This window comes from Prunus dulcis, chromosome 1 (genome assembly GCF_902201215.1).
Source record: "Prunus dulcis chromosome 1, ALMONDv2, whole genome shotgun sequence".
Lineage (NCBI taxonomy): Eukaryota > Viridiplantae > Streptophyta > Magnoliopsida > Rosales > Rosaceae > Prunus > Prunus dulcis.
Genome location: NC_047650.1, coordinates 23,317,349 through 23,330,605, shown reverse-complemented (window position 1 = coordinate 23,330,605; position 13,257 = coordinate 23,317,349). Strand labels below are relative to the sequence as shown.

The following is a 13,257-nucleotide window of genomic DNA, read 5'->3' as shown; positions in this document are numbered from 1 at the left end:
CCCAAAGCCCATTTACAACATAACAAAAATGCTTTTAACTTCTTTTGAATTACAAAACTGTCATTTATTTCTTAAAACAAACTCAACCCCAAAACCTTGTTAAAAAAAAGTCCAAAACACTCAATAAGATATCAAAGTAATTTAATAATCAAAATTAAATTCAATAGGGCCAGCTGTCATTTTTTGAATTTTTTTTGGATATTAAGAGGGGTGTATCCAATTCATACTTATTAAGACCTTTTTTTAAGTGAGTGACTTTCATAGAGATGACAAATTCTTAAATACTTTCATAGAGTTGATAAAAGTCACTAGTAAATTGGCAAGACTTTTGCTCTTAATAATTAGCCTTAAAAGTATCGAAAAGTCATTCATTTAATAAGCTTTTTAAAAGTCATTAACTTTTTGAATACCGCCAAATTTTTAAATACTTTTTAAAAGTCATAACTGAATACCACCAAACTTTTAAATACTTTTTAAAAGTCACAATTGAATACCACTAGACTTTTAAATACTCTTTAAAAGTCTAAATTGAATACCTCCAGACTTTTAAACTCTATAAAAGTCATTAAAAGTTTAAACTTTTAAACTCTTTAAAATAATGTAGAGTTTATTTATAATTTTAGTACTAAAAATGAGTATATAACTAAATATCTCATAATTAATATCCTTGCAACCAATATAAAGAGCATTATAAAAGATAAAATTTACCTTCCAAGAAATGCGACGCCAACAAAAAGTGCGATGAGTAAACCAAGTGGCTTGAACATGGCAACATAAACAGGACCCTTTATATTCAATGCCCACAAGTGAATACCAGTCCTTAGCATTACTTCAAAAGCTGCCGCTAGAAATCAATTACGCAGCACATAAAGTTTGGTTGAAAATCAAAAGAAAATTAAGCCAATAATGTTGAAAAAGATATTTTCTCACATTGTACCCAATAGCTATGAGCTTAATATCATACTTAAACTTTTGCAGCAGATTGGATGATGAAGACGCCGCAAATTGTTGTCGCCATTAGCACTGCAGGTTAGTCCCTAATAACCCATGTCTGCAGATAAATGAAATGACATTGGTCTCCCTTTTTTTCTAAGCCATTTCTTGTTTTCAATTTTAATGAAATGGCAGCACTGATTCTATATTTAAAATGCTTAACGTACATACATGATATACATAAAAAAAACATGAAATGACAGCACTGAATCCTTGTAGATGGTCACTACAAATGCCCCAGTAATTGACACTACAGTTCCTATAGTCTTTATCAATTTAGCTTTTCCATCCTAATTAAACAGTAAAATAAAAGTAATCATGTGACTTGCTTAACAAATAATTAAAAGTGGCTTTAGTCAATATCTATGGTGAGTTGGAAGAAGAAAAAAATATATCATGATTTTAAAAGAAGAAAAAGCCTGACGTTGAATAGTAAGAAAAACACAAACTGAAGGAAATTAGAAACCTGAATAGTAATGCAAGTATGAATGTAAATAAAGGCTGGAACGAGATTAAGCATGGCTGTGCTAAGTGTAGCAGAGGCATAGTTTAAACCAGCAAGTCCCATTAACTGTCCAGAAGATCTGCATATATGAAAATAAAATTAGCTGAAAAGTGGAAAAAGCCAAAGACAGGAACAACTTGAAGCCCAATAAAATAAAGGCAAGCCCAGAATTACAATGGAACTAAGGTTTTTTTGCTAAAATATAATATTTGGTTTGAATATTTAGGTTAATTGTATTCTTCTTCATAAAGAAATATATAGGAGTTTATAAGGGTACTTTACAAGGAAATAGATACATTACTTAATTAGGAGAATATCTCCTAATTATATAAGGATGTGTCGACTATATAAAACAAGAAAGTAAATCACCTAATTAACTTAGGAAATAAATGTCCTTGATTTAGTAGGTTAATTCACGTCAACACTCCTCCTCAAGTTGGTGCATACACGTCATCATGGCCCAACTTGGTAAGTGAGTCATAAAACACTCGTCCACAGACAACTTTTGTTAAGACATCCGCTAATTAATCTTTTGATTTTATAAAGGGTAGACAGATGATCTTGTTTTCAATTTTTTCTTTGATGAAATGTCTATCCGCCTCAACATGTTTAGTTCGATCATGTTGAACTCGATTATGAGCAATATCGATAGCTAACTTGTTATCACAATATAACTCAATTAGCTTCTCTGGTTTAAAACTCAATTATGTCAAGAGTCCTATGATCTACAATAATTCACAAACTCCTTGAGCCATTCCTCGATACTCTCTTCTGCACTAGACCGAGCATCCACTTTTTTTTTTACTCCGTCAAGTGACTAGTTTACCTCCAACGAATGTAAAGTAACCCGATACAGAGCATCTATCTGTTAGGGGTGGGCATTGGAACCGCAAACCGGAACACAAACCGGACCGAATAGAAAAAACTGAGAAAAAAACCAATTAACTAAAAAGTCAACAAATCGAGACTGAATCAGACTGAATCGATACGGGTTTTATGTCTCTCAAAATCGAACCGAACCAGCTCAATTAATTTTTAATATATATGTTAAAATTACAATTTTTTAGGCCCAAACCCAACTATTTCAGTATACCAACAAACCCCAAACTTTAAGATTTTCATTATTTGAGAACATTAATCATTTTCCAAGGGTTGACTTTAAGTATTTACGATCCGATCAACTAGATTTCTATGAGAAACACTAGGTGAATACATAAACTGACTAACCACACTCACAGCATATGCAATATCTGGTCTTGTGTGTGCCAAATATATCAACCTTCCAACAAGGCATTGATATTGTTCCTTATTGGTTGGCAATCGGTCCATGTCTTCACACAATTTGTGATTCATCTCAATGGGTGTGTCATCGTGCTTACATCATCCAAGCATTCATGTTTCAGTGAGTAGATCCATCACATACTTCCTTTGAGACAAAAATATACTAGTTTTTGGCATTGCTACTTCAATTTTGAGGAAGTATTTTAGAGCACCTAAATTATTCATCTCAAATTCTTGAGACAAATACTTTTGTAGCTTTTGTTGCTCTCATGTGTCGTTCCCAGTTACAACCATGTCATCCACATAAACAATTAGTGCAGTGATTTTTCCTCCATCACGCTTCAAGAAAAATGTGTGGTCTGAATTACTTTGAGTGTATCCAAAATTCTTTATGGACTTAGTAAATCTGTCAAACCATGCCCTTGGAGATTGCTTTAACTCATATAATGACTTTCTGAGCTTGCAAACTTGATTTTACTTGTCATGAACTAAATTACATCCTAATGGTAAATCCATGTATACCTCTTCTTCCAAGTCTCCATGTAAGAGGGCATTTTTAACATCAAACTGATGTATTGGCCAATCTAGATTTGCTGCTAGAGATAGTAGGACTCTGATAGTGTTGATCTTGGCTACTTGGGGCAAAGGTCTCCTGGTAGTCCACCTCATATCTCTGTGTGTACCTTTTCACCACCAATCTAGCTTTATATCTTTCAATGGATCAATTTGCTTTGAGTTTCACAATATAGATCCACCTGCATCCCACTGTCTTCTTAACGTGAGGTAAAGGCACGAGCTCCTATATGGCATTCTTCTGGAGATATCACATTTCTTCATTTATGGTTTTTTTCCATTTTGAGTCTTCTAGTGCTTCAGTCATACTACTGGGACAGATATAACGATTAACTACTTCACAAAGTGTACATGTGACTCTGATAATCTGCTTAAAGATATATAATTATTGATGGAGTATTTTCCTTGGGCTTTAATATCTGCTTTGTACTGTGCTTGAGGTTTACCATAGTTCTTCCCTTTTGGAAGTTGGTATATATGGGTATCCGTATCCATTATGCTTTCTGAAATCAAATCATCATGGTATATTTCATTAGTGTTATCAATTTCATAGGGAGATGTTACATGAATGACTTCCTCAGAAGGTGATTGGTGTGGTACTAGAGCTAAAGGTGGGTTTGGAGCGGGCAAAATCTCATATAACAGTTCAATTTCCTTCTCCTAATTTTGGCAGCATTGAGTCAACCTGTCGTTTTCCACTAGCGACCGGTCTTGTGGAAGATGCGATCAGTATCTTTGAGGCAAAGACGCCTCCTGTGCAAGGATAAAGGGAGGCGACCGGTTGTGTTAGAAGGGCAACCAGTCACTTTGATGCTGAGTCTCTTCAGTTGTGAAAAAGTCCAGAAAAGTCGGGGTGTTTGGCTCTAGATTCTCCTCATGTGCTCTAAAAAATATATGTCATGATCCTGGAAAACTACATCCATGGAGATATAGACCTTCTGAGTTGGAAGGTGATAACATCGATAACCTTTCTGATGAGGGGCATAGCCAATGAAAACACACTTTTCTGCACGAGGATCCAATTTGTTGTGTATCATGTATGTGTACGAGTACAGCACAGCCGAAAATACATGGTTCAAGGTTTGGGGTGGGAGATATTTAGAGATTGTGGTAAAGTGTTTGAAGAGAAGTTTGGAAATTCAAGATTATTGAAGGAATCCTATTTATGCATGAACGATGCACGAACGACTTCCAATAAATGTACAAATAAAGATGCACGAACGACTTCCAATAAATGTCAGTTCTTTCGCTCAACCACCCTATTTTTTTGGGGAATATATGGACGCGAGCGTTGATGTATGATGTCATGATCCTATAAGAATTTTTTGAGATCATGATTAAGAAATTCTCAGCCATTGACAGAACAGAGAACTTAGATTTGGGCATGAAACTGAGTCGCCACAATTTTATGGAACTGTTGAAACGTTAAACTGACTTCCCCTTTGGTTTTGAAAAGGGAAACCCAGGTCATTCGAGTGCAGTCATCAATGAAAGTGACAAACCATCGAGCTCCAGCTAGAGTAGCGATTTGAGGAGGCCCCCAAACATCATAATGAATAAGGGAGAAGGGAACCAATCTTTTATTTGTACTTAATGGGAACGAAATACGATGGCTTTTAGCCAATTCACACGTATTACACTGAAAACTGGAAATATCAAAACCGAAAAATAATTATGGAAAAAACTTCTTCAGATAACCGAACAAAGCATGCCTAAGACATTTATGTCATAACCAAACTTTGTCTCTCTGCCTCTCAGTAGCTCCATTTGTTGTGAAAGTTTGACCAACCTTGGTCACACTATCTAGTGCCCAATCCAAGTAGTAGAGTTCGCCCAACCTAGTACCACAACCAATCGTTTTCCTCGTGAAGATGTCCTAAAAAACACAATGATTTGGCCAAAATATTACAGTACACCTCAAACTAATAGTAAGTTATGCAATAGACAACAAGTTATGGTCTAAGGATGGAACAATCAATACATAATCCATATGTACAGAGGTACAGAGAGATAGAGAGCCCTCCCAACCACAGGGGAGGGGGTACCATTAGTATTAGACACCACCGACTGAGTGGATGATTGGCGACTAATAAGTTGGCCAAGATAAAATGTCATGTGATACATAACACCCGAGTCAATAATCCATGTGGGCTTTGGAGAGGACGTATGAAAGAAGAACCGTTGGTGGTGGCGATAGAAGCACGAGCCCGGATAACCGGTTTAGCAAGATTGACTGCATGCTTCTGTGAGTATGCAAGGGGAGAGAGAATCGTAGAGGGAACTGACATTGCAGCAGAAGTAAGATTTGATATGAGTGTATGTTTATGTTTATACAAGGATGTGTCAACTATATAAAACAAGAAAGTAACTCACCTAATTAACTTAGAAAATAAATCTCTTTGATTTAGTAGGTTAACTCACGTCAACATTTTTGACAAACCCAACAAGGCTAAGTAAGAAGAAGCTAAGTGAAGGAAGCTCTGATTTTCATTAAATAAAGAGACAGTTAAGTAAATCAATTTAAACAGAGAAAAGGCAGAGACCTGTTGAGGATGAAGAGAGAATAGAGAAGAGTGAGAACGGCTAAAGCATTAGAGTAGACAACAAGAACATATTCATTCAGTCTGCTGGCCATGGCTTCCTTGTTCAGTATCAAACTAGTCACCTGAGCAAGAATCACCATCACCATTCCCACAAAAGGCATTGAAATCCCCATATGCAACTCTCTCTCTCTCTCTCTCTCTCTCTCTCTCTGTGAAGCCAAGCATGGTATATTTTCTGGCATTAAATTAGTCAAGAATTGATTTCAGGCCCAAAAAAATTGAGTGACATCTGATGGAAGAGCATATCTTATCTGGTGTTATGCAAAAATAATTCAAATGTCTTAATTTTTCATGTTCAATGTCAACGTTTAGATGTTTAAAACAGAAACTATACATGAATGATTTTATACTTCCATTCAAGTAGTGACACATTTCTCCCTCTCTACCCCCCTCGCTCTCATGGGGTTTCTTTCTTGCTTGCTCACTCTATGCCCTATATATGAAAGGTAAAGGCCAATGGCCCAATGTTTTTATTTTATTTTGGATATGATCCTAACTGGTTTATCAATAGTACTAAACCTATTAACCTTTTTTTTCAAAAACTTTCCTATTGAAATTGGTGATAGCATATTAAACTAACACACACTACACGGATACTAGGACTTGAACCCAGGACATTTCCTGAGGAAAGCAATTGCTTCCAAACTACTACTTAATGCATCTCCAAGGGTGATGTGAAATGCAAAATGTTAAATTTGAATTTGATGGATTATATGGCAACTTGACATTTTAGAAAACATTTAACTCTACAAGAAATACCAAATATCATATTATTTTATTTTATTTTTAAAAGCAAATGGGCCCATACGATGCATCAAGTGTTAAAAAAGAGTAAATGATAGTGGGGTCCATGACTAAAAAAATATTAAGATAACATTTGACATCAAGCTTTTTGATATGTTATTTTTGACATATCTCTTTAAACCTTTAAATTCATGTAGAATTTGACTACTCAATTGTGACAACAGTAGAGAAGATTGAAGAAGAAAGCAGAGAAAGAACTTACAATTTTGTATTGATCTTGATTAAGTAATGATTACAATGTAAAGCTCATCTTATATATCTGATAACAGACTTGGAGACAAGTAAACTCAGCTTAACAAACTAACAGATTCTACTAACAATTCTAACTAGAACATGTGACCTCCATGTGCTATTCTAACAATCTTAAGCTTATCTGGATAATACAGTTATCAAGTTGGGGCGACTTTAATCTTCAATTTTTGTCATTTCATTTTCATATGGCAATTTGACATATCTGTTGGAAATGCTCTAATAGTCTTTTACAAATTTATTAACTTTTAGTTATCAATTAATATAGTAATTTCTTAATTACTGAGAAAGAATGAATAAATTCCGGAATGAACCTTTGCATTAAACAGACTGCAACATCTCTGGTGTCTCTTGTATTATTTGTATCATGTATGTAATATGGATCCTCAAAAGATTTTTTATAAAAAGAATCTATAAAGTTGTCTTTGTGGATGTCAAGATTTTGAAAGATGACCCCACTTGGTTGTCATACAACATTTTAAGCCGAGATTAAATTTAGCAAAGAGGCCCTATTTACAAATCTTAGAAAGAAAGGGAAAATGAAATATGCCAAACCATAACCTTATTCTATTGTACCACAATTTCACCTCACTCCAATAAAAGTTGGACTTTATTCCAATTTTTTTGTTACTACTAGAATGTTTACTTATCCACGTTACACATATTGTGTTCGATTCTACTTACTTCGTTATCTCTTATATCAAATAAAAAAATAGAATTTTTTTGTGGTTTCACAACATATCATCTCAACTATTTAATAAGAAAAACTCTTTCCAAAAGACTTTTCTCCTCAGTGCCTTGTTTACAACGTTTAGGCAAAAGAGGTTCTGCTTCTGATTGAGGAAATGACTCAAAGCTTCCAGTTTGATCAATTTGAGCCTTCTCCTTCTCTTCTTGGGCTTTCCCCCAAATTACGGCATAAAACCCTACCACTGTTATAGCCGCTCCCAGCAACCTGTTGAAGTAAGTTGAAACAGATAAAAAAAAAACCTCAATAAAACATGGTTTTTTATTTTCTGAGTCGGTGAATAAAACATGGTTAATTAGGTAGCAGAGTATGTGAGAAATATAACAGATAATCTTTACCTTCCAAGATAAAGAGTATCTCCAAGAAATGCCACGCCAACGAAAAGTGCCATGACTAAACCAAGCGGCTTGAACATGGCAACATAAACAGGACCCTTTATATTCAGTGCCCACAAATGAATACCAGTCCTTAGCATTACTTCAAAAGTTGCCTAGAAATCAATTAAGCAGCACATAAAGTTTGGTTGAAAATCAAAGGAAACTAAGCCTATAAAGTTGAAACAGATCATCCCTCACATTGTACCCAATAGCTATGAGTTCAATGTCAGGCTTTAGCTTCCATGCACCGAATCGTTGTAACCATCAGCACTGCAGGGTAGTCCCTAATAACCCATGTCTGCAGATAAAAAAAATCAAAAAAGCTTTGAAATGATGCAATTAAGAGGTGGTTTTGATGTGAGCGCAGGATTTTAAAATACCTCTGCAATATGCATCATTGCTAGCAAGAAGCTTTGAAATGCAAGCACAATGCCTCCAATGAACCAGTTCGTTTGAGAGGATAAAAGAAGCTGCAGACTGATTAATTTACTATGTGATGCATCGGCCCTTATGAGTGGTAGGCCTTTGTATAAGGTCAGCATGAGTGCCCCTGAGATTGAGACCACTGTGCCTATGCACTTGGCCTGTCTACTGGTAATTCTCAAATCCAGAATTTCCATCCTAAAAACCCAAAACATATTTTTTATTATAAAAAAAAGAAAATATATTCATCAATTTGGGACAGTAACTGTATATTTACCCAGTGATGACAGCAAGAATGAAGGTAAAAGCTGGCATGAGATCAATCATTGCAGAGGCCATAGTTGGAGAGCTGTAGTTTATTCCAATAAACTTTAGCAGCTGCGCACCAGAGCTAGAAATCATGTTCAAACAAATTTAAACATGATTAACCAAAATATATAGTAAAATAGATCAGCAGAGATGACTAAGTTTAAGCTACCTCATAAAGCTAGCAAGGAACAGTTTACAGATGAAGGACCATGAGAGGGGTGGATAAGTTCTTCTCCTGCAGAAATAAATAATTAACTACTTCATTAAAACTAAAAATTAAAAGAAGGGTTATTGGGTAATTAATTGGATGAGATTAAAACCTGTAGAAGAAGAAGGAAGATGGAAGCAAGACAAAGAGGGCGAGGGCATTCGCATAGACAACAAAGACAAAATTACTCATCCCTTTCTTCATAGCTGCTTTGCTCAAAATGTTCAACCCCACATCCAAAAACTCCACCATCACCATGATCACTGTTACTGATTTTAAACCCAACAGCTTGCTTCTATGCCCTGCTTCCTCTGTACGCATGCTTGCTTCTCGTTCCCACTTGCTAAATAGATCAATAATTCAATCCTATTATTGTTATTCATCATTTGTAGAGACGAAAAGTGGTGGGCTAATAATACATGACATACGATAATATTTGACTCTTGGGCCTCGTTTGGTTCATGAGAAAGGAGACTTGGAGATGGGAAATTAATTGTTTTCTCATGTTTGGTAAGTCCATGCATGAAAAATCGTTTCCTTATCCATGGGAAAGTAAAGGGAAAAGTGAAGCCATCTTCCAAACTTGGGTTTTGTTTTCCCTCCTCCTGGGGAAGTTTGGAAAAATGAGCCAATATTAAATAAACATTTTTTATGATAATTTTGTCCCCATTAACAATTTAGAATTACAATAAATCATTAAACGCATTCTTTTTTTATTTGATTTAATATGGGTATAATTGAAAATTTATACAAATTTTGTTTTTCATTCCTACTAAAAACAAACATGAGAAATGAAATAAAGTGATATCTCTCGGTTACTTTCACAGCATTACCAAACGTGTGGGAAATACTTTCCCATTTCTTGGGAAATAACATGGGAAATAATTTCCTCTCAAATTCATTCCGTGAACCAAACGGACTTTGATTGAATGAGTTTGAGTATACAAGAAATGATGACATTGACTGTTTACCAATTATATCGGTTGAGTATTTATGGACCACCTAAATATAATTGGTAACAACAATGGTGTGGTTAAATGCTCGACCAATCGCATTCGAACAATGGCATGGATTGGAGTTGGAGGGACTTTGAGATGTGATGTTCTGTTTGTGCGGTAACAGATTAAAGTTCGAATGATGTTACCTCATGATCATCATAGTGTTCTTTTTTTTGCTATTAAAATATAAAAATAGAGAAAATTATGAGAGAAAAATAATATATTTTTTGGAGAATTATATGTAAGACATGACGTTCGACCAAAAAAGGAATGTAAGGTATGGGGAGCTTCTATAGTGAGTGGAAAGTTATAAGAGGTGTTTTTGAGGGGTATGTAAGAGCCGTTTGATTTCATCCAACAGTGAGTTTTTAAAAGAGGGTGCATGTAGAATCGGGTTGAAATCTAACCTGTTAGAAACCCAACTTCAGTTGAAGATCTTTCCCTCTCTTTGAAAAACTCAAGAACACAATCCTCCCTTTTTGAATGTAAAGCAAACCCACAATTAGAAGGATCTAAAGCTCCCAAACCCTATAGTCGCTCCATTGTCATTAGCTCCTTGGGAGGCCTGCGATCTATGGTATCCTCAGTATGACGATTAATGGCTCTTACCTAGCTGTTGCCCTGTTTTGATTCTATGGCTCAAGTGAAAACCCCTTCTCTTTTTCATTCAGCAGACAAGATTCCAGATGAAAGCAAAGTAGCATATCGCTTTCTGTAGCTAGACGCCGCAGCAGCAGTTGTTCCTCGATTTTGGTAGAGATTGAGTCTCAAATACCAAAGAGTCTTCTCTAATGTAAACCACATTCTCTCAAGCTGACGGACTTCAGAGATCCCAATTGATTTTGAGAGGTAAGTTCACTCTTGCTGGATTGATTTTATTGGGTTTGGTTTGTTTTTTGTAAGGGTGGGAAATTCGTCATTTTTTGTGGCATCAATAATGCGTCATTTGTGGAATCAATAATGTGTAATTTTCTTATGAATATTCAATATACTTAGTTGATTGTTTTTAGTGGGGGTGGGAAATTATGAAATGTAGGTAAAAGATCCTAAACTTAGGCTTAATGACATTAGGAGTAAGCATTTGGAGAGGATATTGGGTGAAGTTCTGTAATTGGTGGTTTGAATTACATTTGTGTTCTTAGTTGAACATGTTGGTTCTAATGTTATTTTTTCCAGATTATTTCACAAGAGATGACGTAACTATTATTAAATTTTGCTTGCGTTTTGTGTAATTGGAAACCAACAAATTAGGCTATGCGTGTTTTGTGTCAATTTGGGCAACGTTTTGTGTAAGTGGAATGCATTGATATGTTGTGATGCAGTAATGATTGATTAATGAATTAATATTTGCTATGCAATAATATATAAGTGGATCAATAATATACGTGGATAAAATGTCTGGGGGCTCAAAGAGTGATGACTGTGTAATAGCTAATGGGAGGGTTTACATTCCTGAAATAAGAAATGAGGAAACACCAGCAGTTGGGATGAAGTTCGACTCGCTTGACCTCGTTTACAATTTCTATAATAGATATGCATTCTTGGCTGGCTTTGGTATTCGACTTCATTCCAGCTTTTGGGGGAAAAATAAGAAAGAGATTTTGAGGAAAGAATTTGTATGTTGCAAACAAGGTGCATGCAGGAGGGATGAAACTCGGGAGAGAAAAAGACAACGGGGAATAAGTAGATGCAATTGCAAAGCTAAGATTGTGGTTGTGAAGACAAATGGGAGCAAGAAGTATACCATCTCTCTTTTTGCAGAGGGACACAACTATAGGATGACACCCTCAGAAAGAATGCATTTCTTAAGATCACACCGTCATATTTCAGATTCTACAAAAGTACTCACAAAACGGTTGGGTTCGGTTAATATTCCCATTCATCAGAAGGTAAGTATTTTCGAGGTGCAATCCGGAGGCATGGATAAAATCGGTTTTATCAAAAAATATATCTACAATCTTAAATGTAGTGTGAATGGGAAGCTGAGGAACCACGATGTTGAACTAGTGACCGAATATTTTATGGCTGAACAGAAAAAAAAATGAGGCTTTTTATTTCAAGATCGAGGGAGATGGCCATGACAGGTTTAGTCGATGTTTTTGGGCAGATGCAACTTCTAGACGGGCATACGGGTTTTATGGAGATGTTGTTGTATTCGATACCACATTCAACATGAATCGATACGACTTGACATTTGCACCAATGTTGGGAGTTACTAACCATGGTCAGACAATTGTCTTAGCATGCTCATTTTTGAGCAAGGAAACGATTGAGTCGTTTATTTGGATGTTTGAGGAGTTTAAGAAAGCCATGCCAGGTGGCGAACCTAAAATGATCATTACAGATCAACATGCGGCAATGACCAGAGCGATTTCAATAGCCTTCTCGACTATATTTCATCGACTTTGCATATGGCACGTCACATCAAAGTTCTCTATTAAGTTACCACATTCTGCTTATAAGGAGTATTGGTGTGAATTTCAGAAAGCCATATGGGATACTGACAATAAGGATGAGTTTGATGCAAAATGGAATATTGTGGTTACAAAGGCTGGTTTGATTGACCATCCATGGCTAAGTTCAATGTTTGATTTAAGGGAATCTTGGGTTCCAGCCTACGCACGACAATTTTTCGCAGCTGCAATGTCAAGTATCCAAAGAGCGGAAGGTTCTCATGGTTTTTTCAAGCAATACATATCAAGGAGAAATTCGTTGATCGATTTCATAATACGATTTGAGAGGGCACTTTCTCATCAACGTCAAAAAGAGTTAGTTGCTGATCACATAGATGCATTTGAAGTGGCTCAATGTATTCTACCGATGCCAATGAACAAACAAATGGCTACCTTGTACACAAGGACATTGTTTCAAAAGTTTGAGCAAGAACTAATACAAAGTACAACATGTTTCCTAGAGCTCAAAACAGAGGATGCTTCTAAAGTTGTCTTTAACGTGAGCGAAAGGAAAAATTGGGAAACAAGAGTGGCAGAAGTCGTATATGTCAAAGATTCTGACCACACATCGTGTAGTTGCATAAGATTTGAATTTGTTGGAATTATTTGCAAGCACATCCTAGCATTGTTCAGAAGGGACCAGATTGAATATATGCCCGATAAATATATTTTGAAGAGGTGGAAGAAAACTGCGAAATCTGGATTGGTGTCAGATGCAAATGGCAATGAAATT

General features: G+C 35.7%; 1 pseudogene across 1 annotated transcript; it reads right to left on the bottom strand.

The window, feature by feature from the left end:
- Positions 1–7,589: 7,589 nt before the first annotated feature.
- Positions 7,590–9,433, bottom strand: LOC117614986 (annotated as a pseudogene). Its single transcript, XR_004583939.1, has 7 exons — positions 9,186–9,433; positions 9,035–9,100; positions 8,834–8,947; positions 8,514–8,754; positions 8,332–8,431; positions 8,095–8,246; positions 7,590–7,963 (listed from the first exon to the last, which is right to left on the bottom strand). The product of XR_004583939.1 is annotated as a WAT1-related protein At3g28050-like (transcript).
- Between the last annotated feature and the right edge of the window lie 3,824 nt (positions 9,434–13,257).